Source organism: Crocodylus siamensis, chromosome 4, assembly GCF_052110815.1.
Source record: "Crocodylus siamensis isolate JL-2025a chromosome 4, ASM5211081v1, whole genome shotgun sequence".
Classification (NCBI taxonomy): domain Eukaryota; kingdom Metazoa; phylum Chordata; order Crocodylia; family Crocodylidae; genus Crocodylus; species Crocodylus siamensis.
In genome coordinates this window covers 208,445,183-208,470,361 of record NC_143398.1, presented here as the reverse complement: position 1 = coordinate 208,470,361, position 25,179 = coordinate 208,445,183, and the positions used below count along the sequence as shown (strand labels likewise).

At 40.2% G+C, this 25,179-nt stretch overlaps 1 protein-coding gene and 1 long non-coding RNA gene across 3 annotated transcripts in view; one reads left to right on the top strand and one right to left on the bottom strand.

Annotated features, from left to right (window-relative positions):
- XIRP2 (xin actin binding repeat containing 2) overlaps window positions 1–25,179 on the top strand; it is a 204,940-nt gene that overhangs the window by 79,643 nt on the left and 100,118 nt on the right. The window lies entirely within an intron of this gene.
- LOC149867518 (uncharacterized) lies at window positions 15,361–24,901 on the bottom strand. Its single transcript, XR_016441633.1, has 3 exons — window positions 24,768–24,901; window positions 23,854–23,915; window positions 15,361–17,252 (listed from the first exon to the last, which is right to left on the bottom strand). It is a non-coding gene; the product is annotated as an uncharacterized LOC149867518 (long non-coding RNA).

The window sequence follows — 25,179 nt, the reverse complement described above, 5'->3', positions numbered from 1 at the left end:
AAACACCATTCGTATACAGGCAATTTACAGTACATACCACATTTTAACCTTGAGTGTTGTTCTGTCACAGAAGGAATCCACATAGGATCTAACTTAAAAAAAAAAAGATTGACCAACAAGCTTATTTTTCAGGAACAAAGTCAAAGCAAGTCTCTGGAGCAATAATATCTAACATAAAACGGCAACATCATTTCTATGTAACAGCACACCCTGCATAGACTGTGCTTAGCTCTTCAGCTAATGGAGACTTCTTAAAATTATACATAGTGGGCACATCTACCAATGCATTTACTCTGACTTAGATTTATTCTGGTGTAAACGAAGACAGAGTAAGGATTTTTGGGCAGGCATCTACACAAGTGGGGATTAGGGAGCAGATTTGCACCCAATTCCCTGCAGTCCTGTAATGAGCCCCTGCTGTCACTTGGGGGAGCTCTAGGCTTCCACTAGGTGCTAGCCAAAGGGCTGACAAGGAGCACTGGGCCAGGAGACAACTGTCTCCTGGCCCCAGGGGGCTACCTGCTGCTGGATTGGAGACAATATCCCCTTGCCCCAGCAGCAGGGGGCTCCTAACCCTGGCTCCCCAATCAGGGGCATGGGGCATTCAAAGAGCTGAAGGGGATGGGCACATCGCAGCCCCCTGCCCTAATCCACCAGCGGGGCAACTAGCAGCTAGCTTACTGCTACCTGCTCCACTGGTAGATTGGGGCAGAGGGCTGGGACCTACCCCACACCTGCAGATATTTCCAAGCCCCATGACAGTTTTCAGCCAGCCCCAGGCTGCACGGGGAAGTCTGTATGTGTTGCCCAACAGAATAGTCCCCAGCCACCTCCAGGCTGTACATGCTTCCCCACACAGACTGGGCTGGGAACTGTCCCCATGCTGGGAGCTCCCAGCTGCTGCTCTGCAATCACAGTTGTGGAGTGGGGGCTGGGAATAAGCTCCCAGCCTGTTCCCAGCCCCAGCTCCATGATCGCACAGTGGGAGCAGGGAACAAGCTACCAGCCCCTGCTCCACTGTCACAATAGGGGAGGCAGAGGCTGGAAGCTGCTGCTGGGACAGGGGGATATTGTCTCCACCCAGGCACACAGGGTGAGGCTGAGAAGCTTGTTCCCTGCCCAGGTTCATGAGTGCAGACCTGTGCAGAGAACAGGCTGGTGAGCTTTCTCTCCCACTGCCACCCAGCTCTGTGCTGGGAGATAAGGGTCGCCCAGCCTTCTGCTCACAATGGTGGAGCAGGAGCTGAGACATAAGGATCTCCTGGCCCCTTTTCCCCGATCGTGATTTGGGAGCAGGGGTTTGGAGCTCCCTGCTGCCAGGGCGGGACAACATAGTCCCCACCTGGGCTTCTGTGGCAGAGCCCACCCCAGCAGCAGGCATCTCCCAGGGGCAGAGGACCATCTCCTGCCGCTGATGGATGGCTAACCAGGAGCAGATTTTGTTCCCGGCCAAGAGTCTACATGAATACTACAGTGCCATTTCTAATCCTGAGTAAATTTGCTACTTGCATTTGCAGGTTGCAAATTTACTGGGGATTAGGGAGATTTACTGTGAAGTAAGCATGTGCATGTATGGAAGCACATGCTTACTTCACAGCAAACTATGCTAAGTTAACCATCTCGTGTAGATGCGCCTTCTGATTCAGAAAAGTATTGATGCATCTGCATAAGTCCATCCATGTGATTTAGCCACATTTTAAAACTATTGTCCTGAAAAGGACTACTTTCCCAAATTGTAGCTAAACTATTGACAAACTTTATATTTTGTCACCCAACTATCAGAACATGAATCGCTCTTCAACCCATTACAGACATTTTTGTTAGATATCATGATTGCTGATAATTTTATTTCTTTGCAACCTTTTTATTTGCAAAGGTATGTTCTGCATAAGTTTTAAAAGAAAGTAGACTGTATGAAACATTTTAGGGAATAGTAAGTAGAGGAACATAGTATTAGACAGGTCAGATTTCAAGTCAGTGTAATATTTTCACAAATGGAACTCAAAAAATATTGACTGATTTTATCCGAACTTCCCCCAATAGTAGTATTGTCTATTCTAAGCCCTCAAAAATCATATAATAGTTTACAAATTATGTTTTAAAAATGTTTTGCATATTTACATACCCCTTTGTTTGAGCCTTTAGGTTTCCAATATTAGTTTTCCTTCACAGCACTAGAGCTGGAAACTTCATATCACAGTATATACAAGAAAGAACTTTCCTGTGTTGTTATATGACCTTTCAACCCAAAAATTTAACATGGCCAGGATATTACCCCAAATACTCAAAACTCAAGTCACACAATTCAGAAATGCTTTGGTGACATGGGAGAAATAGGGGAATGGTAGATGGACCTTTATTTCAACTTCATAGTCATAGCTGTCACCTCTCCATATATTAGTATTATGGTACAAGTACTTTGCAAGAGCTTGAGCATTTATTTCCTATCTGATGTTACAAACAAGTTGTCAGATAACACAGGAAGGGTCAGTAAAGTATGATCATCACATATGGAAGTCACAAGTACTAATAAAGAATGCAGTAGATTACAAAGTGCAGACACTCTGTCTTTCCCTTTTGTATGTTTTTCTCATGAATTATTTGATGTTGAGGTGCCAGAATATGTTTCATCATAATATGAATTTGAGAATAATGAATTATGATATATTCTAAATCGGTTCACTGAGGTTATAATTCAATCCAAATCTAGCTCAATCTAGTCTGCTCCAGTTCACATACTCAAGGAAGTAATAGATTTTCCACTGGCAGAAAAAAGGGTTAAGGCTTCATAAAAATAACCTCCAGAGTTCTTAATGACTTACCACACAAAAATATTAGGAAATGAGTTATATATTTTATTAATTTGAATTTCTAAAGAGTATCACTTGCACCACATATGGAAAGAATATCACATTTTATTAATGCATTAAAAATTGTAGATACGTTTTATAGCAGTCATTTTTTAGTAAGTCTAAGTGCCTCTTAGTTGTAGCACAGTGATAAAAGCACAAACTTTTTATCATTTTATGGTAGTAGGCTGTGGGCTAGAAATGGTTGTTCTAAGTTTCAAAAATTGCCAAAATTTTCAGTTTCGAGAAACAAGAAATGGCAGTCAAAACATTTAATAAATGTTGCTCTTAATACTTTTCCAAGCACAGAACACTAGTCATATGGGGTTGTTTGCCATGCCTTAGAAGACACAATTATTAAAGAATAACAAATCACAATTAATCATACATGTGCTTTGTAGAAAAAGAAGGGAAAAAGTAAACAAATTACATCAGTTACTGTCTCTTTTATATGACCTTCTCTGAAAAGCTTTTATTAGAAATAATATCTTTGGGAGTGGCTCACCTCTACTCAGGCCATTCTTCTCCAAATAGGTTAAGACCAACACACATTTTCAGAATTAGTAATGAATTCTGTTTTAGTTCACCATAGATAACTCAGACGATATAGAGATGTCCAAAGACTTTCATGTAAGGGTAGACGAGTCCTGTTTTATTTATCTTAGGTGACCTAAAGTGTTTCTAAATAGGCTTAGGTAAGTGTTCTTAACTATAGCTTATGTAACCAAAGAAAGTAAACACATTAGGTTATCTAAGAAGCTGTCCTGAGACAGACTGATTAACAGTCTTCCATTCAAACTGAATCATCTCTGTCTCTCCCTTTACTAAGGTTAGTGTCCATCTTTTCTACAGGAATAACCTTGGTGTTTTACAAGAGACTCTGTTACTATCAGCCATTAAAATTGTATCATAAGTAACTCATTTTAAATTAAACTTTCCTGTTCAAATTGAACTTTCCTGTTCAAATTGAACCATTGAAAGCTTTGTCATTTTTTTCACTGTTGAAGTCAAAATGTTGATGTCATTACATGGCAGAAGTAATACCACATTAGATGATTTGTTGCTTCTGGATTATTTTTGTTTTCTTGTTACTGTTCATTTGATTGAAAATAATAATACAAACAGACTGAGATAAGATGAGAGAGTTGAGCCAGAAGTTCCACTGAGGTTGAAAGGTGGTAGGAGCATGTGTGCTGCTTGCCTAATTCAGATAGCTTTGTAGTTTCTCTTCATAATTTCACTGGACATGAAAGAGGTACCTTTTTAAGGCTCAGCTTCCTCTACTAGTTGCCACCAAAAAGGACCCTATTAACATCTTCAGCTCATCAAAATGAATTATGTTAATACATATGCAATAGGTAATTGTTTATGCTCTACTACAGAGAAATCTCAGATATCTATAATGTTTACTGTTTTAATTCTTTATTTTATATAGCCTTTTTTGAGGAAGTCCTTTAAGTTTCATTAGGGATTGACAGGAATTGCAAATATATTTCAAATTCAAACATGCCAACAAATTTAATGAAAGTCTCTTAGCTCGATATGTTAAAAAAAAACCAAAAAACTCACTCACATGGTTCTTAGAGAACCACTAGCTTAAATAGTCCTTAAAGGTTACATTTACCCAGTCTTCACAGATCTTTGAAAAGTGGCCCTTTTCTTAGATTTGGTTGGGAAGCTGCAAAAGCACAACCAACTAACCAATTACTCCCTAGGTTATTAACAGATATTTTATGTTAAGATGGCACCAGATGACCCTGACATATTCAATAAGAAAATATCTTGCCTTTTACATAGAAATAATATCTGATAGTTATTACAAACCTTGTGTTTTGATTTGAAACATTTCCAACTTTGTCAAAGAAACTTCAGCCAGTTTAAATATTTAAAACCAATTTTAAAAGTTTCCACCCCATATTTCCCCAGTTGTCTATGTTTTCCTTATATTTGGACATTAGAAAGAGTATAAAGATAAAGTGCTTTTCAGGAGAACATTTTGCAAATTCTTTATGTGAATATAAAATTTGTTTATTAAAAGAAAGTGGGTAGGAAAGAAGGAGAGAAAGCTTTGTCTTTCTTTTGGTGTAGTTACTATGACAGTTTTTGGTAAGTGAAACCCCTTGCCTGTATTTCCTCAATAAGGTTGCTTTGAAAAAAAAAAAAAAGATGGAGCCAAGGACTGGCATGGTTGGCACAAGGTGTATGAGCTGTGGCAATGGCAGTCTCAGTATAGGTACACACTGCTTTGGCCCTTTTGTGGAAAATGCTCATAATAGGGTTTAATTAGGTTTCTTTCAACATATAAGAAAGTTTAGCAGTTTTTGCATGTTTTAAATCAGTTTTTCTTTAGGGATAGAAATCTGTCAGGAAGAGTTCTCTAATTTCGTTTTCTAAGGAGAAACATTTGAATGACCTGTGATTATCATTTAGTTGCCCCTTAGAAATGCAATGTGCCTGAGATTTTAATTTCTAAATAGCTGCTTCATACATTTCATTCTCACTTCCCTTCAACAGTTTGTAGATCTAGGAATTATGGCAACTACCCATATCTCTATTTTTTTATTACTTACAGCCTTTACTTCTCAGGCTTTCTGACTCAGATCGGGCATAGCATCATCATTAAATACCACACATCTGCATATAATACTTATGCTTCAAAATGTAGCTACTAGTGATGCACAGTGTCTCAAAAGAGAACATCGTCTTCCGACATCCCTACCCCCCACCAAAGCCCCTAACCCCTCTTCCCCTCCGAAGACAAGTGTCCATCACTCTTTTGCTCCAGCAGGGAGCAGAACGTGCCCCCTTCACAATCCCCACACTGTGCTGGATCAGCTAATCATGACTGCCTCATGCACTGCTGCCACCTGTCACCAAGCAGACTGAGCATGCCAAGGTGTGTGCACAGGGCCACAACCGCACAGCTGCACAGTGTCAGCACTGCAGGCTCTCTGTTCTTCAGGGCCTCGACATTTGAATGTCTGTACACATGGGTTTGTGTAAGTTTTTCTACCAGGTGAATGATCTGGGAGAATTTTTCCAAATCATTTGAATGCGTGTACGCAACCCCTGTGTATCCGAGATTTAGGACATCCATGCCTTTTAAAATTCTTTGCATTGTTTTATTACTGGGAAGCAATTCATTTTTCATAGATCAGTTTTGAGTAGTTTGGTTTAATACAGTGATCCCAATCTTTGCTGCCCTATAGGCAACAATTCTGAGCATATAACCTATAACAGCCACAAACAACATATTACTTGCTGTTATTAACTGGCTTTTGGCACCATGTTAAGTTTTCTGTATTGTAGTGTTACTTGCCACCACACCGGTTTGCCATGTCTCCCTTGTCCTCACTGATATCAATCAGTTCGTCAGACTCCCACACTCCTCCTCATTCTCAGCACCTCTGCCTTAATTTGTCTTTTTCCTAATCATCCCACAGGTTTCTTCCCTCCACTACTGTGCTCTGAATTAACTGCATCTCTTTTTCCAGTTCTGGACTCACATGCAAGCATAATTTGTAGAACACATTTTTCATTAGTTGTTTTGCTCTGTGTCTCTTTGCCCTCACATGTGCTTATTTTAATTTTGCTTTTTCCTCAGCTGATTCCTCACCCTTTCTTGCAACATCTTTTCTAAACTGTGCTCACCTTCCTTTCCTTTTTCACTTTCTTGACTTCCATATGTTCTGGCACCACATTTTATCCTTTCCTTCCAAAGATTTTTCCCTATAAGAAAGTAGTTATAATGCATAGCCATTCTGGACATCCTATCATTAGTTTACACATGTCCTTATTTTCCAAACCCTCTACTCCTACTGCGGTCTGTGGGGATTACCACCATCCTCCAAAACTCACTTTTGCAAAACCCAGAAAACACAGATGGTGATTTCTTAATGCTGGCATCCATCCATTCAAAAAGTAAGTGCTTTAAAGATGTGATGGGACCCTTCTTTGGGCATTCTATGCTTGAGTTATAAAACATATAAAGTATAGGTTTTTTATGAAAGCCCAGTAGACTGTGCGTATTTATCAGATAACCAAAATAACAGCGCAAGACATGCACTCCTATCTCCTGGATCATGTTGCAGACGTGTGGGTCTATGAGAGGAGGAGAATTGGGGTACAGCTGTACTTGGCTACTACAGCTGGTTGGAACACATGTTGTAGTGAGGATGACTTGGAGAGCGACACCTGGAAGCTCATCTTGCTCACAGTATCTCTGAGGTAACACAGCACCTCGTGGCTGCAAGCAGCAGCACTGAGCACACAGCTCTTCTAATAAATATCCAAATGTCCCTTTATTATTACACGGAGCTCTGTGCATGAAACAGCTCAGGAATCCCCCCACCCCCAAAATCAGTTCCCCTCCATTTCCTGTTTCCAAAATAGAAAGGAAGGGGCCTTTACCCGGATGTACTGGGCCCACATTTCTCTGTCCCTGCAGAAATGTTCTGTGTCTGCTTCGATTAGATGGCAGTAGATGGTGCTTAGGCGTACATACAATGGCTGCTTGCAGATATTAAAAAACCCAAAAAACCCCCAAAACTATGCTTTACCAGAAGAAGCAGCACGTTACAGATGTTATGGAGCCAGGTCAAAGTATAGATCAGGCTATTAGATAACAGTGCTACTAGATAAATGGCTGATTCGATCAGTTATTAGATAAGAGTACCAAAAAGCCCCTTACTAAAGCACCTGATCTACAGACATTAGGGGACCCAGGTCCAACTAATGCGCTGCATTTTCTGAGCATGCACTGGCCTTGGCATGGAAGTGCGCCAAGTTTAAAGTGCCAGTTTTTTGGTTTGTTTTGGTTTGGCTATTTAATGCCTTCTAGCAACCAATAGTTCTAGAGTTTTGTAGGACCAATAAAACCTGTGCACTGCCAATGGCTTCTTCTGCAGCTGTTTAATGTGGCATTCTCAACAGATCATAAGTCACTGCTGATGTTCCAAGTGTGAAAATCATCCATTAACATTAATATGTAGTATGTTCCCATTTATTAATCTCCTTTTGCAGTACAACTTCATTTTCTATCCTGTTACTCATTTTGGAAATACAAGCCAAATATTTTTAGATAAGCACATGCTTATAGCTTAAAATGAGAAATTGTGATGACATACAGTCATCTTCATATTTACAGATAGAAATATTGTAAAATAAACTCATTTAAAAATAAAAGCTTTCATGGAAAAGTCATTGTCAGATAAAGAAAGAGTATGCCTGAGATCATTAGTCTAGCCCGTCTCAAAATTATAGATGGGGAAGTTTATGACTGATGATGCAAACCTAGCAACATCTAAGAAAGGGGAAAAAAGTATACAGGGATATTTGTAAATGAGTAATTTCTTGCAAGATTTCTGCTGATCCCAGCAAAAATTCCCAGAGTGAGTCTTGGAGGTAGAGGACATAGTGCGTAAGAAATTAATGATGCTCTAAAAAAAGGATAGTGTGCACTCTGGCTACTACTCTCTGCTCTTTGTATTCTGACCCTTATGCTGCATATAAGTATATATGTACTTTTAGGAATGTTCTTAAATCCCACTGGAACCACTGAAATTAAGCACATGCTTAATACAAGTACATGTGCTAGCAAATTCTCACCAAAATGCCTCTGGAACCTCATCTGTTAATTTTACAATGTGCTTTGCCCATATGCGCTCATCTGCCTAGAGGAATAATTAGTCTACTTATCTGTGATTTCTTTCTCTCTTCCTTACAGAAGAATCCTTCTCTGATTCTTGAACCATAGGGGAAAAAGGTCCTTTATGTCTCTTCCCACAAGCACATAAGACAATGAAAATCCTTATGTTGTTAGAATACTAAAAGACACAAAAGTTAGGGACAGACATCACACATAAACCGGTTTAAGTGATCAGAAACTGATTTAAATCCGTAACAGAACAGATGTTCAGGGCACATAAACCAGTTTGAAAATGGCTGAAACTGGTTTGAGATAAACTTAGTTGAATGTACTGTCAGACTTAACTGATTTGGCTCAAACCGATTTATACAATGTCTGTCTCAGACTCCTTGCTGGTTTAAGATAACCAGACACCCTGAGCATCCAGACATGGTCTGTAGGCTGGGCAGGGCTCTCTGCTTCACAGCAGGGCTGGCCCCTCCCCTCTGCTCCCTGGGCAGAGCTCCACAGGCAGACTTGCAAACACAGCAGCAGTCTGCTGGCTTCCCCAGGCCCCCTCCCATCTCGCCACTCGCTGCTCAAGCAGGGATCCCTTCCTCATCTCTCCCACAGCACGGACCATAGCCAGCATGTGGTATGCTAGCTAGTGCTGTATATATAAGGCTCTGGCAAAGACTGCAGATACAGCAGGGTCTGCTGGCTTCCCCCTGACCTACCCCTCCTCGCTGCTCAAGCAGGAAATCCCACCGCCTCTCTCCCATCTCCCACAAAATGGACCTCAGCCCCACAGACTGTAGGCATGTGCTGTCCTAGCTAATGCCAATAGGTATCTGTGTATCCCTCCAATTTCACTGGGACAGGCAGGCAGACAGAACAGGGCTTTTGGAGATAATCAACAGGTCACCCAGGTAAGCAGTTGAAGAGTTTGAAGTAACAGAGGAGAGGCTATAGTTTTGCTAATCGGGTGATAAAGACTCTTATCAGCTCCAAGCTATCTTGCTCGCCTGTCAGTTTGCCACAGACAGTCTGACAAGCAGGGAGGGAGACTAAAAAGCTCTATATTATCAACAAATACATGCATTGCACACCCCTTAGCCCCCTTGCCTCAGAATGCTAACAAGGGTCTGAGGGCTAACAATTCTCCCACCCCTTGAGCAGCCAGCAGGGAAAAGCCTGGGACTGTGCAGGCAGACCTCCCTAATGAGAAAGTCCTGCCAGAGCCTGGCCACAACCCCTCCATTAGCTCAAGTGTGTGCAAGGGAAGGGAGAGCTGCTCTATCACCCCCGGCTTCTAGCCTGAGCCACTGCAGGCATGTGGCTGAATTTCCTCAGTCAGAGAAAATGTCTGCTCAGTTTCCAACCGGTTCAGCCTAGCCAGGTTAGACTAACCTACAAAGGTTGAATCAATTCAGGCTCAGGCTTTTTGAATGTCTGTCCCTAGTCAAAGAGACAGATCCTATAAATCTGTTAGGCCTCTAGCTGGCACTTAGGTGTCTAGAGCTAAGGACAGAAATTACACACAGACTTGTATTAGTGATCAGAAACTGGTTCAAACCTGCAAAACAAAAGAAGTTCAGTGCACATAAACCACTTTCAAAATGGCCAAAACCAGTTTCAGATAAACCTGGATAGATACAGCATGTGACTTAACTGATTTAGGTTAAATTAGGTTAGGACCTCCTGAGGCTAAAAAGAAAGACCTACAAAGGATGGCAAATGGGATTTACCTCCAAGGAGGATTATTCTGCATCTAGTCCTGCAGGGAGCAAGCCAGGAAAGCCAAGGCTGCAACAGAACTCTAACGAGCTACAAGTATCAAGGACAATAAAAAGTCCTTTTTCATATATGTAGGGAGCCAGAGGAAAAGCAAGGGCAACATCGGACCCCTGCTAAACCAGATGGGACAACTGATGCCCAAGAAAAAGCGAACCTATTAAATGGGTACTTTGTGTCGGTCTTTCATCAGTCCCATGGGATGCTCATGCCCACTGCGGGACAGGGAGGTCTGACTGAGGGAGATCTCCTGCCATCCATCAATGCTGACATCTCCTGCCATCCATCAATGCTGACCTCATGAAGGAACACCTTGAGAGGTTGGATACCTTCAGGTCAGCTGGCCCTGACAATCTACACCCCAGGGAATCTACACACTCAAGAAGCTGGTGAGCATCATAGCCCAGCCCCTGGCACAGATCTTTGAAAACTCCTGGTGCCCTGGTGTAGTGCCTAAAGACTGGAAGAAGCCCAACATGGTGCCTAACTTCAAGAAAAGGAGGAAAGTGGAGCCGGCAAACTACAGGCCCATCAGCCTTACCTCTATCTTAGCGAAGATCTTAGAAAAATTTATTAAAGAGGCCATCCTTAATGGACTGGCCAATGCCAACATCCTGAGGGATAGCCAGCATAGTTTCATAGTTTCTAGGGTCGGAAGGGACCTGAGCAGATCATCTAGTCCGACCCCCTGCCATGGCAGGAAAGAGTACTGGGGTCAAACGACCCCATCAAGGTGTTCATGTAACCTCCTCTTAAACACCCCCAGGGTAGGAGCCTGCACCACTTCTCTTGGAAGTTGGTTCCAGACCCTAGCCGCCCTGACCGTGAAGTAGTGCCTCCTGATATCTAATCTAAACCTGCCCTCTGCCAGCTTGTGACCGTTATTCCTGGTCACTCCTGGCAGTGCTTGGGGGAACAGTGACTCCCCCAATGCCTGCTGATCCCCCCTGACTAGTTAATGGGTTTGTTGCGAGTACCAATCTCATTTCCTTTTAGCGTGCCATCGGAGGTGGTTCAAGTAGCTATATTGAACACCTTCAAGAGTAAATTGGATGCTTATCTTGCTGGGATCCTATGACCACAGCTGACTTCCTGCCCCTTGGGCAGGGGGCTGGAATCAATGATCTTCCGTGGTCCCTTCCAGCCCTAATGTCTATGAGATCTATGAACCGATTTCATAGATCTTCTGTCCCAAATCCCTCCAGATTCAAGTTAATGCACAGCTTGGCTCAATCTGTCTGCTTCAGCTAAGCAGGGAGGCATGCTCTAACACCCCCCAGCTTCTGGCCTGAGCTACTTCAGGCATGTGGCTGCATTTCCTGAATCAATTTCACTTGCTTATCACTTCAATTTACACAGCTTAGATTAACCTGGGAAGACTGAATCAATTCAGCCTCGAGCTTTTTGACTGTCTGTACTTAGCCTTGATACGATTCTGTTCTTCCCTGTTCAAGTGCCTGAAAAAAAATTAACATTTGTAACTTAAAACTAAGATGAAGGCATGTTACAAAAGTTACAAGACAAGTCACAAAAAGCAGCAAGAAGAAAGACCCATCTTCTTCCATAATTTTTTTTTCAGGATCTCAGGCAAATTGGAATAGTATCATCCCTTGATGCCTTAGTATCACTTAGATGCCTAAAAGGTAGAATCCAATCTAGCCCTAAGAGCCAGAAGATAATGCTGCACATGTTGGTGGTCACAAAAAACAAAACAGGGAGGAGGGAAATGGGAAGAGATTGACTTTGAGTCAAGAGTGTATGCTTGCTGTTAGAAGAGAGTACAGCCCTGTTCACATACTGGTAAGTTATCTATCTCCCCACTGTAAATTTGCTTAGAGACCACAAATACTTAATAATGCGATTTAAAAATCATTATAATAGACCTGCCTATAAAAACCCACAAACTATAGAAACAGAGAATGAAAGGAGGAAATTTTAAATGCTGCAAATTTCACTCTGGAGAGAAAAGTGGTCAAATAAAAAAAAAAAAAATCACCTTTAGCAAAATTCTTGTCTGTTTTAAAAACAGGAAGAGAAACACTAATATATTTTAAAAGGCTTAAAACCATATTAACTAGTTGATAGGACCTCTGCACTTAGAGTAAATTTCAACTAGAGGGAATGAGATGAGGATTTATAGTTAGAGATGTCAGTGAATTTACCATTAACAAACACAAAACAAAACCAAACCCACACACAAAATAAAAACAAAATATAAGCAAGCAACTTTTCCTACTCTGTACAAGCAATTGTAATAGCACTGTTATTTGCAAACAACATAGACAATAAAATAACAGTCCTTAAATTTCCACTGCAAAGGTAAAAACAGCATGGGATATGAAATTACATCCCTAAAATGGGAATTATAAAAGCAGAAAAAAGGGAACTGTGTCAAATTATAGTTGGCTTGGGAATGCATTATACAGCAGCGTCCTTTTCCACAGCTATAATCCAGAAGAGGATAGTTAGTACATTTATAGATTTTTTCCCTAATACGACTGTTCTAAATCAGGGCAGTATATGTGCAATAATGGTTTTCTAACTTCTGCTGCAAAACAGTTCGCAAGTTTCTTCTCATTAAAATTGAAGAGTAAAGGACAACAAACGTATTTAGCATAAGATGGGAATAAGACAAAGAAACATGGACATGGGACTTCAGCAGCAAGGGGACACTGGCAGTAAACATTCTCCCCATGTCACTGCAGGGAGAAGCTCTGATTGTGAAAGGCTCCTAGTACTTGCCTACCTGTGACCTGAGCTGGGTCATTTTGGCTTGTCATCTTGAAAAGTTTGCTGATCAGTGGACTAATGATTGCTTCTAAAGTTTCTTCTATTTTGGGATGTCATTCATATTTTACCTTAATTAGGTATTATAAATACCAGAGCCAGAACAATTAAAACAATAAGACAACTTTCCCATCCTAAGACCCTGTTTTTCAATCTGATTTGTTTTGCATGATTGAAAATCCTGACTAAGACACAGGATAAGACTCGCATACTTTTTGTCCATCAAGAAATAGTCCCCAGGATGGTTCATCCAGGGTTGTAGTCTAGACTCACTCCCATGTAGTGTGAGAAGAACTTAAATTGATGCTATATGTACTGTACATGATCTGTGCATAAAAAGAGAAATTCAATTTTCAAAACAGTTTGGATTATACTAAACTCCTTATCAAACTAACTTCTACCCTGCTGCAGATCAACATGTTATAAGGAGGTGGCTAGAATGAGTACACACAACTTCCTTCCATCACATCATATCTCAATATCAGCACAAAAGAAGTTACTTTCTGATCTGTTTCATATGTTTTTATGAAAAATATGATGGAATTCCATCCCAGCAAAATTTAGAAGCAGCAGTACAACGCTGATAACATTCCATCTACTCAACTTTGTCACAAGTCCTGTATTGTTAAAATTATAGGAGATGCTCTTTTAGCTCAAATAAATGAGGCCTTCGCTTTTGAAGCAACAAACCCTGGCATCCATTCTCAGCATGATGTCCTGTTTAGTAATGTTATATGAAAGTCAATGGATTTTTGCCAGTTAACAGTAGTGTGAGCTGCATTCAAATTAGTAAGGCTGATGTGAATTCGGATGCAAATCTGGATTTCTAAATGTTTGGTCTTCTAAAAGATTAGTCCTCTAACTGCAAAGCTGCATTCTGATATAGCAGTTGGTCTCATTTTTTCATGAAGTGAAGCTACTTTAGTTCAGAATGTATTTTTCAAGAGCCCTAGTTTGCTGCTGTTTGTATCCATCAGCTTTATGCCATCTCAGAATACTATTTTATGTATGACCATGTAGAATATCTGAAAAACATAGAGGTCTCTGACAGCTAAACCAGAGGATAGGATGGATGGAAAAGCTCTAGCAATACAGAAAGCAGGGTAGATTTGCATCTTATAGATTGACTGAATCACAGATGTACAAAATAAGCTTTCATAATCAGTGGCCTTATTTCATCAGTTGCTTACTTCATCAGTAAACCCATAATTTATGAAAGCTTATGCCATGGGGGCCAACCTTTTTTGGCAGGCATGCCATTAAAAAGCCCCATACCCTTCCTGAGTGCCACTCCAATCCCCTTCCCTGCCCAGTCTGCTACTTTGCCTTGTGGTGATTTTGCCACATGCTAGACACAGAGGCTGTCCATGCCACTCGTGTCACCTATGCCACAATTTGGCCACCTCAACTTATGCTAAACATCTCTGACTTAGTTAGTCTATAAAGTGGAAATCTACTCTTCTGCCTGACTTCAGGCTAACACAGCTAACTACCTCTGAAGGCTCCAGAAACCCACATTTAAAAAAATATCCTCATGAGAAATTTTGGCTTAGTGAAATGGTGCATTGCAGAGAATTGACTGAGAATACTGGAATTCACCTCAATCTTTTGCTTTACTAGTTTCATGGACTGTATGCATCAGGTATTATTAGGCATCTCCAGAACAGACAGATTAGACGGTTTGTAGTCAATTTTAATAATGCCATCAGCATTCCACTGCTTTCTAAATCGTGCTGGAATGGAATTTCATCATATTTTTAATCAACAAATATGAAACATCAGAAACCAACTTTTCATGCTGATATTTCCAGGCAAATATTTTTTTCCTCAGCTGAGCCAATTTTAATGTCTCTTTCTATTCAATTTTCTTTTTTACATTTTACTGGGTTACTGCATTGTCAGGTGCCCATCCCTAGAATTAGCCTCAGATCGTTCTTACACATTCTTTAATTCTGCAGTCTGCTGCTTTGAACTGGAATACAAAGCACCAGGGGCGGCCCAATCAATAGCTGTGGTAGAAAGCCCTCCTTACTCAAATATGAAATGGCTACAGAATGCTTTATCTTAGCAAAATCTATGAATGTGACAAGTTTACTTCTTTCCACTTTTAACCCAATCTTCCACAAATAAAGAGCCCCAACAAACCTCGTCTAAGCAAATTGACAAGACAGAAGGACAACAGGAGGTAGTGGCTTCCTCATTATATCTATAGTGACATAAATGTTTATTGAATTTTTTTCCATATAGACAGAATGAGTCAGTGAAGCATTATCACAACCCCTCAGAAGCCCAGCAACCTTCCCACCTCACCTCACAGATGAGATTTTACCTTTTCTGTATAATACTGTTTCCTGCTTAGAAAATATATTATAAAACTACTCCAGAAATATTTTATAGACACATACATACCTTTAGAAAAAGAAAGGCATTTTTAAGTTAGGTTTCTTAAAATGGAATTGTATTCAATAGTGAATTGAAGGACAAGTTCAGAAAAATATGTAAGCATGTGCATAACTAAGTAGGATAACATTTGCTTCTATAGTACTAGTTGCATACTTCAAGGTGCATACACAATTGAGTGCACAGCTGAATCAAGGTCTTACATTGCTATTTGTTTAAGCAACAAATTACATTTCCAAACATAGAACCTACTCCCTATTTGTAATCAGCCTGCTATCCCTTCTTTATTACTTGTGCACAGAGTGAAAAAGATGTGTGCACACTCATATACTTTTATTGTATATGAGTGAAGGTGTGGCAACAGCAGTTGAACATGCTTTGCTGCTTTTAATATAGCTAGCAGTGTAGTGGTGAAGTTTCAGGATAGAAGAGCAAACAGAGTACTAGTCATTCAGGGATTCTGGGTACATTTTTGTTGCAATATAACTTCATGGACAGTTAAAAGGAAGAAATGTTTTATACATTAAGAACCACTTCTTACAGTCTAGTCAGTAGGGTGATACCAGCTTCCCTTCTCTTTGGCTCTAGGTCTAAGACAGTTCAATGTATTCAGGAAAGATAATAGTAATTTGGTAAATAGTTTCCTTTCTTTAAAGCTTTATGTGTTCTGGCTTACTGACTTTTAGATTAGCATAGGACTAGGTAACAAACAGAAAATCCACTATCTAAATGAAATGTACTCAGCAGGTTAGTGAAACTGGAATCTTCAACTTTGACATATCTAAATGTAATGACCATATGGTCCTTGAAATGTGGCAGTTAAGTGCTTTATTTTTTATAATGTCCAGAATACATTATCAGAAAATAAAATAAAAATAGCTCTTTATCTTACCTTTATTCTGCTATCTTGCTCAGGTAAAGGATCTGATAGTGTGACCACACAGTATATCTGCAATGAGTGGTTACATCATGGAAAGTTAGCTAGCAAAGCTAGCTCTCAACAAGTTGTCACCAACAAAAAGCAGAATAAAGTCTGCATACTGGGGACATTCAGGTGGACAGCCAATTGTTCTGATTAAGCCATTCTCATTAAGAGAAGACAGCATTTTACACAGATACAGATACAGACACACAGAATTGTAAACAGTTTAGCATAAAATAAAACCCTGTGCTAAATAACAGGGAAAAAAATAATACTCCTGCATTTCAGTTCTATTTCTTTAAATTTTTATTTGGCAATTTTTGTAGGAATTATATACCTATTTAGCACCTAATTAAGTACTGCTTGGCACTAGCCCAGTGCTTTCTCATTAACTAGAATTTATGCTAATTCTATCCTTATTAAACAGCTGTCTTTACTATTCACTGTCATTAGGCTAAATGAGTTATCTAGGGAGACATCCCAATAATACAACCCTCCTGATTAAGTTTGTCCCGATTAAAAGGAGTTTATGGCAATCATAATGTATTTCAGTAACTTTTTTCATGACAGCAAGCAATGTCCTCTGACAGTGAAAGCCAGGCTCTAGCACTTAATTTGGGGCATTGAGGCAGAGGAAAGAATCCTTCACAAATTGAAGCTACTCCACAGAAGCTAGTTCTGGGCTAAAGTAGCCGAGAACTTGTCTTAATAGGGTCTCTATGAAGAAGGTGAGAAGTTGTATGCACATAACTGACAAAAGTTTGAGTAAAGGAGGGCGTGAGGAGATGTGAGATCCATGATGTGCTGAGCCTGTCATTTGACATCCAGTTCCCACTGCATACTGGAATTCCACCAGTTCTGTTGTACATGGTCCCTGCATAGGAAGACATAGGAAATGGATTTGCTCTTTGGGGACATTACACAATGTGGCTGTGGATAATCTTGGAATGTACTGACAAAACTATGAAAATGATGACAACATAATATGAGCATCTAAGAGAGAATTAAGTAATTAAAAGTGGTTATGACACCACAGTTTAATTGTATTTCTATGAACATATGCAATAGAAATACCCCAAAATATTTGTACAAAAGCAGAGAAAATATATTTACTTATATTTGGCAACATTCCCTTGCACTTTATGTATGCATAAATCAAAGCAGAAATACAATTTACAAAGGTAAATGTTGATCTCAATCTCCCTATTATGAAGCTTTACTATCCTGCAATAAGGCATAACTAACACATTGAATCTGTTACCATAAGTCCACAAAGTATTATTAGAACTATTAACTGAAGTCTTTTGAAAACAAAAATACTGAATCCAAAATGTTGTAGTCTTGGAAACTGAGGAATAAAGCTCTCTGCAAAGCAAGAATCTGAGATTTAGAGTAGCTTACATCTGGGGAAACTCAGCAATAAAGATAAAGAAAAAAAACTTTACATAGCGATAAATGGCTTCAGTGTGAAATCCTCATATTTTAGACTGATTTGACAGTGGTCTTTTCCTGAACTTCAAGGACTAACAAAACAAAATTAGGTAATGTCTACTTCTAATATCTTATTTTAAAAGACTTTCTATAAGAGATTTGAGGGTCAAATCTCATATAAATAGAACAAACATGCCTAGACTCAATATAAAAAAAAAGAACAGATGAAAACAATCAAGCTTTAAAAATATGAAGTTCCTATTACGTCATAGTTTCAGATAGCTCTACATATTTTTCATATGACAAAAGCAATTTTTAGTGCATAGTTGAAAATTGAACCAAAGTCTTGAAAAGGAGATATTCTGTAAGCTGATGTGTTAAGGCAAATGCAAATCAAAAAAGATTTTGTAATTTATATTACACTCCAGCTACCAAGTGCAAGCCAGATCTACAAAAAACAAAACAATATTGTAATTATTTAGATGTTATTGGTAACTACAAACAAAGGTATTGGGAATGCAGAAAGGTTGAATTATTTTGGTCCCAAAGGTGTCAAAATAATTGAAAAAATAATTGAAAGCACAGTGTGTTTTGAATTCTCCGTTTGTACTTAATTCTAATCTTTTTTGAGTTAAAGGGATTGCTAAAGCATCATTAAATTGAATCTCTGTTAGCTTAATGATTTCTGAAAGCAGGCAGACTGCTCTGATAGTTTGATCCTGAGGCTGTTCCACAGCTTATGCCAGGACCAGGCTGGTCCCCAGAACTGGAACAGTATCAAGCCAGCTATCTGCCTTTCCTCCCACCTTAGACCAAGCACAGGTATATTCCTTTGTTTTTTCACACCCAGTTTCCAATATACAAATTTTGTCAATATCAGACTTCAGTTATAATGGCCAGATCCTCTGCTGTTCTTAGCCAGTATACTTCCACTGATTTCCATGGAGCTTTGCCAATTTCACCAGCCTAGTCTCTTCTCAGGTACATTTTAAGAAAGAGACAACAAAGAAGAAAGAGATAAACAGTTTTTTTTTTTATTTGCTGATTGGTCATTCCTCCACAGATAAGCCCATCTATTAACATTACCATGATTTCCTGTCCAATTCAGTCAGTGTAGATCACAACAGTGGGTTTTTTTCCTTCATTGTTTAAAAAATTGGTTATTAGGTAGAGAAAAGACAACCAGCGATTTGTCAATACTATACGTATTTTTTTCCAAAAGAGATTTACAATATATGCACAGTAATAGGACATTTTTGGCCCCTACAGTCTAATCAGTCATTTTAATGCTGACACCATGCAAGAACTCTTTCAGCTACTTTTCAAGCACAAAAATACCATAATTCAGAAAAGTGGATACATTGTTATAATGACTTTCCCAAAAGCATTGCCTGCTCTCTTTAGAGCAGAACTTTTCTTGAACAGAAAGCAAGATGGATCAAGAAATTAAGGACAAGACTCATATGTTTAAGATTATGATTGCTTGGGGATTGTTTGAGAAGAAGGATTTTTGTACAGATGAACAAAGAAACAGTTATTCTTGTTTTTTAAGTCTATAGGATTGAGAATAATCTTTCAATACTCATTCACTACTAGTTTGTCAACATGGAAGATGAATACTCTATATGAATTGATCTTGTGTTCTTGCTGTGAGAATGGGCTTTAAAATGGGAGAGATATTATGCTGCTCTGCATCACAAAACATGTTCATTTTTCCTTTTGAAAAAGGTTTCTAGAAAATGCTTTCCAATTTAGGACAATCACATAAACCAGATGTGAGTAGCACTTTAATCCAGGAGAAGTCCCAATGATTTGAGTGGAACTGCACACATATTAAGTTAATCTTAGTAAAAGTAGTGAAATACAATGTTATATTTAAAATGGAAAAAATAGTTGAATACAATACATTTTGAAAGTGTTTGTATTGTGTCTTAAGCCAATTAAACTATATCGTATTTCATGCATTTATAAAGGCAGTTGATCCTAACTGGCTGAGGAGCAGGTATGATAGTTTTTAACCACAAGTCTGCAAAACACAGACAAAGCAAACCAATAAAAATCTTACACGTGGTTTGGGTGGGTGGTTTTGTTCTGTTATAATAATGAACAGACTTGTGATAATTTGCACTGTGCATACACAAAGCCTGGAGAGTTCGGCCATATAACAGATTAATGTTGTTAATGTCCTGCTTACATTTTGTAGTGGCAGAGTTGTTTAAAGTACTATAGATGTCATGTAGCAAAAACAAAAATGCTAGTAAGATACTGAATAAACACAATTAGTGAAAATAGATTTTAAAATGAGAGACTGGTGGAATTTCCTTCATATCTGGAAGGCTGAAACATGGGGTACCATGTGTTCCATTTGGAAAGTAGTAGCAAAACTGGATTAGGAGCCCTGCAATTAATATTATAAAAGAATAAATCAATAACAAAATTAGAATATCTTGATTTCATTTATAATCAACTTTTTTCATTTTCCTCTCTCTTTCTCGCTTCTCTGCCCTCTCTTTTTGTTACTGACCTCTGAATTTCTGCTAAGGGCTAGCAGACAAGAGAGATTAAAAAATTAACTAAATGATTAGGTTTAAATTCATGTAGGCACCAGTCACTTTACCCTATCATTTATATTTCATAAGTCTTGTAATATGCCTATCATACACAAATGAATTGGAAGTAATAAACAAGTTAGTTCATGTATCTAATGTTAAGGCCATGGAAAGAGATAATCATTACGAACTTAGTGGTGTCACACAACGGTGATGTGAATATGCTGCATATACAGTTGGGATCCAACCCAGCAATGTCAGTGGGGTTAATTGCTTTGCTGGATCAGGGCCTTGGTGACTACTGTAAGAAGCAGAAGGACCTTTCTAGAAATCCAGAATTCTATTGCTTTATTTGATTTAGATGAGAACCTTGTCTTTATATCTGCTATTTTGATATGCATAATTATTGAGGGTTTTTTCCTCTCATTCACTGCCACCTAGTTTAATGAACAAAATAAAGCAGAATATAAGGAAATATGGCTGCATTTTTAATAGAACCGAATCACAAAATTTCAGTAATTTGGTTGTCTTAGATATTAGATATTCTATGGTTTGATTATGTATAATCCTGCTGCACAAGCATATGGAACATTAAAAATTTAAGTGTTTTTACGTATACATTATTATTATCACCACGGTTCCTTTGAAATTCTTCAAAGTCAGTCAAATTTATCATAAAAACTAGGTAAAGTTACTGCATGGTAAGCCAGTGTATATATACTTCTGTTTCTCTATTGTTGTAATCCAACTTGACCTTTAGTAACATAGAACATGTAATGATAAGTTGGCTATTAGATTGGAAACATTTCTATTACCAATGACTTGTCAAATTTGAATGATGAAGATAGGAAAATTATGTGCCTCAGTCCTGTGTTGGCAGCAGGATAGATTAAATTACCTGGAAGGGCTTTTCTATATCTAATTTCTCTGATCGGCAGCAATTTTGCTTCACTTTTGGTGTCATAAAGAGTCTTCTGTATTTTGGCAGAAAGCTGGCCTTTTTTCAGAAACTTCTTTGCTTTTAGGCATGATAAATGGCCCAGGGGTGCAGTAAGGGAGACCGATAAGTAGGTGGTTTTAAATGTTTATATCTCTGCTCTGAGCTGCCATTTTACTCGTCTGGTTTATTCCTATTGAGCAATTGCAGCACTTACTTTCCTTGGCTTTGTCAGCTGAAGCAGTAGCCTAGGGTCTAGATGCTCCCCTTGATCCACAAAACAAACTAACATTGTGTACTTTTTGCTAGGAAAATAGGCTCTTCAGGGATTCTATTTTTATCCTCAAGTTTTACTGAAATGTCTGTTCCTAGCTCAATACTGCATCCTGTCTTTGTCCATTAACTCCTTAACACCTCACTGTCTTCAATTCTAAATCAAGGTGGCATTTCTGATGGTAAGGGTTACATCATCTAGGAGCCCAAGATTTTTAAACTTCTTATACCCCCTTAGTTAGGAATCTCAGAATATGCCTGATATTCTGTCCTGATATTTGTGATTTCTTCTTTACAATCTACACACACAAGAAAATCAATAAATGTTAAACTAGTATTTGAGCTCTTCAAAGATGTGTTGGCTGGCCAAGATAAGTGACTTCAAGGCAAAGTACAGTCAACCAAAAAAGTCTTCAATCTTCACAGATTAGTTTAAACTATGTGGACTGAACTGATAAGCAAATGAACAAACATTCACTTTTGATTCTGGAAATGCAGCCACATGCCTGCAGTGGCTCAGGCCAGGAGCTAAGGGATGATAGAGCACTTCTCCTGGTTCTGGCAGAGCAGACAGCTTAGGCCAAAGCTAGCGCACCTACCCTGTGAAGGGGCTGGGGGTTGTGGGGGAGGTGCAAAGCATCCTGGGTTGCTGGGGCACTGTGTGTTACCTTAAATCTGGAGGGGATATGAGACAGAAGTTCAATAAACCAATTTAGCCTAAATCAGTTAAGTCTGATACTACATCCATTCAGGCTTATCTTAAACTGGTTTCAGCCTTTTTGAAAGCAGTTTATTTGAACTGGGCTAGGGACAGAGTTACACATAAACTGGTTTAAGTGATCAGAAACCCATTCAAATCTGTAACACAACAGAGTTCAGGGCACAGAAACTGCTTTCAAAATGGCTCAAACTGGTTTAAGATAACCATGGTTGTATGTAGTATCAGACTGAACTGATTTAGGTCAACAGACTTATGGAGCTTCTGTCCCAGACCCCCCCTCTCAGTTCAGTTTAACTCAGTCCTCCAGCATCCCAGGGCACTTTGCAGCCCTGGGCTGTGCTGTCCACTCCAGTGGGGCAGGGTTGGCCATGCTCCTCTGCTCCCTAGCTGAAGCACTATCATTGCTCTGGCTGCCTGACAAGGGAGGAGGTGGGGGAAATCTGGCTCTGGACCCTAGCCAGGGTCTGCCTTGTGGGGGGGGCAGGAGCCCTTCCCGGGCTTTGCACCCCCAGCCAAGGTCTGACTGGCCATGTGGAGGCAATTCCTCCTGAGGTTTTCCCTGCTCTCTGCAGGGGAATGGAGAACTGGGGGAGGACATGACCAGGCCCCAACCTGGGGCCAGCACACAGAGGCAGAGGAGGAGGACTGGGGAAGAATGGCCCCATTCCCATCTCCACCTCTGCATACCAGACCTGGGCTGTGTAGGGGTTTAAATACCCTGCCCCGCCCAGTCATCTCAGCCAGGGCCTGGCCATGTCCCCACTCTTTGCTCTAGCAGGGATGGGGAAAAAGTCTTGGAGGGCTTCTCTCCTAGCTTCCTTTTTCTTCAGCTGTGGCTCTAGCACACCCTTCTTCCACCTACCCCCCACTTTTGGCCTGAACCACTGCAGGCATGTGGCTGCATTTCCAGAATCAAAAGTGAAAGTTTATTCTGTTGCTTCTCAGTTCAATCTACACAGTTTACACTAACCTGAAAAGATTGAATTGATTCAGCCTCAGGCTTTTTGACTGTCTGTACTTAGACCTGTTTTGTTACAGATTTGAACTAGTTTTTGGTGTAGTTTATGTGTAATTTCTGTCCATAGCCCAATAGGTATCCCCTCCATATGGCAAGTGATCATATTTACATAACACAAAACTGAGACAGACAGGAAAAGGCAAAGGATCCAGTGCAAATGAAGTTGGTAAGAAAACAGGAAAACATAGGACTCCATCCCACCCCTGCCCACTCACTATTTCAAAGTGGAAAGCAGTCACTTTACAGAGGGCAACATAGAGTAATAAGTATTCCTCTGTGACTTATTTAACTGTTTTTTCCTAGATCCACCCTCTCTTCTGCAAATATACCTCTTACTCCACTTCTTCCCCACCACAGACACATCCTACCAGTTCATTCAGTGCCATTCTCAGCTGCAAGCAATTCTGCCAACCTAACCCCCAAGTGAAAGAGTTCCTTTACTGCTGACTTTAACTCTCTGGAGCTTATGGCCATAACCCTCCGTTCTGAAGTGTCACCACTCCAAACACACACACACATTCCTCCGGACAAATTAGGCTGTTTTACCTAATATGCACTGCTTGGCTGAGAAGCCCTCAGTTCAGCATGCTTCCTCTTTGTGGCTGGAGCTAGAAAAGCAAGAGCAGAGATAACAAGCTCACACGATCTGAAACAACTCCACAGAGTCCTGCATTCTTTGCTCAGTACTTCATCTCTGTCCTTAAGGCAAGGGACAGACGTTCAAAAAGCCCGAGCCTAAACTGATTCACTCTTTGCAGGTTAGTATAACCTGTGCAGCTTAAATTAATAACTGTACAGACATGCTTTGTTAAACCAGGAAATGCAGGCACATGCCTGCAGTGGCTCCAGCCAGAAGCCAGGGGATGCTAGAGCGTGCCTGCCAGCCGCTGCCAAATGGGAGGGAAGAGAGACACCCTCCAAGGCTCTCACCCCTCCCTGCTGGAGTGGAGGGGGCATGGCCAGGCACTAGCTTAGGCTAGCACAACACAGGGGATGGGGAAAAACGTATTTTCTCTGAAGCAGGGTATTAAACACAGCAATTTGCAAAGCATACAATAGGGAACTACCAAAAATTTTCACCTAAGCTAAGATACAGTCCAGTAAAACACAGCATACACAGCTTAGTCTAACTTAAAAATGTAACCAGGAAGACAAGAATTTGTGTTATTAATCCTGAGGGCAGAGTGTGTCCTTACAGCCAGGCATTCAGAAAGGCTTTGTTTACAGGTTCTACTTTATAATGTAAATGTAACTTTCTGCATTCCTTGGTGAAGCTGTTTGCAACTTCTCTTAATCAGCATATGTGATGATTGTCACTCATGCTTCTTAGCTCTGGGCTTACACTAGCTTTACTCTCTCCCCCGCTCCCGGACATGTGGCAGAGACTGCAGCCAAAGCCCTGGCAGTTGGGGGCTGGGAGGGGGGAAGGAGACAGAGTGAGCAATTAACTCCATCCCTACCTGTTTGCAAGCAAGTCATAGACATGTGGCTGGATCTGGCAAACAGCAGCTGTGGTCCCCGGGGTTTGCCAGTGGAGGGGAGGCGAGGAGAGGGGACAGAGGGAGAAATTTGCCATAGGGGCCATGGCAGCCCAGCATCTGGCCACACCCTGCCCCTGCTCGGGCTAGAGAGCAGAGGGGAGGGGCCAGCTCTACTGTGGAGCAGAGAGCCCTGTCCAGCCCAAGAGCATGCCAGGATGCATGCTGGGAGAATCCAATTTATCTTAAACTAGCCAGGAGTCTGGGACAGACATTGCATAAACTGGTTTGAGCCAAATCAGTTAAGTCTGATACTACATTCAACCAGGTTTATCTCAAATTGGTTTCAGCTATTTTCAAACTGGTTCATGTGCACTGAGCATCTGTTCTGTTA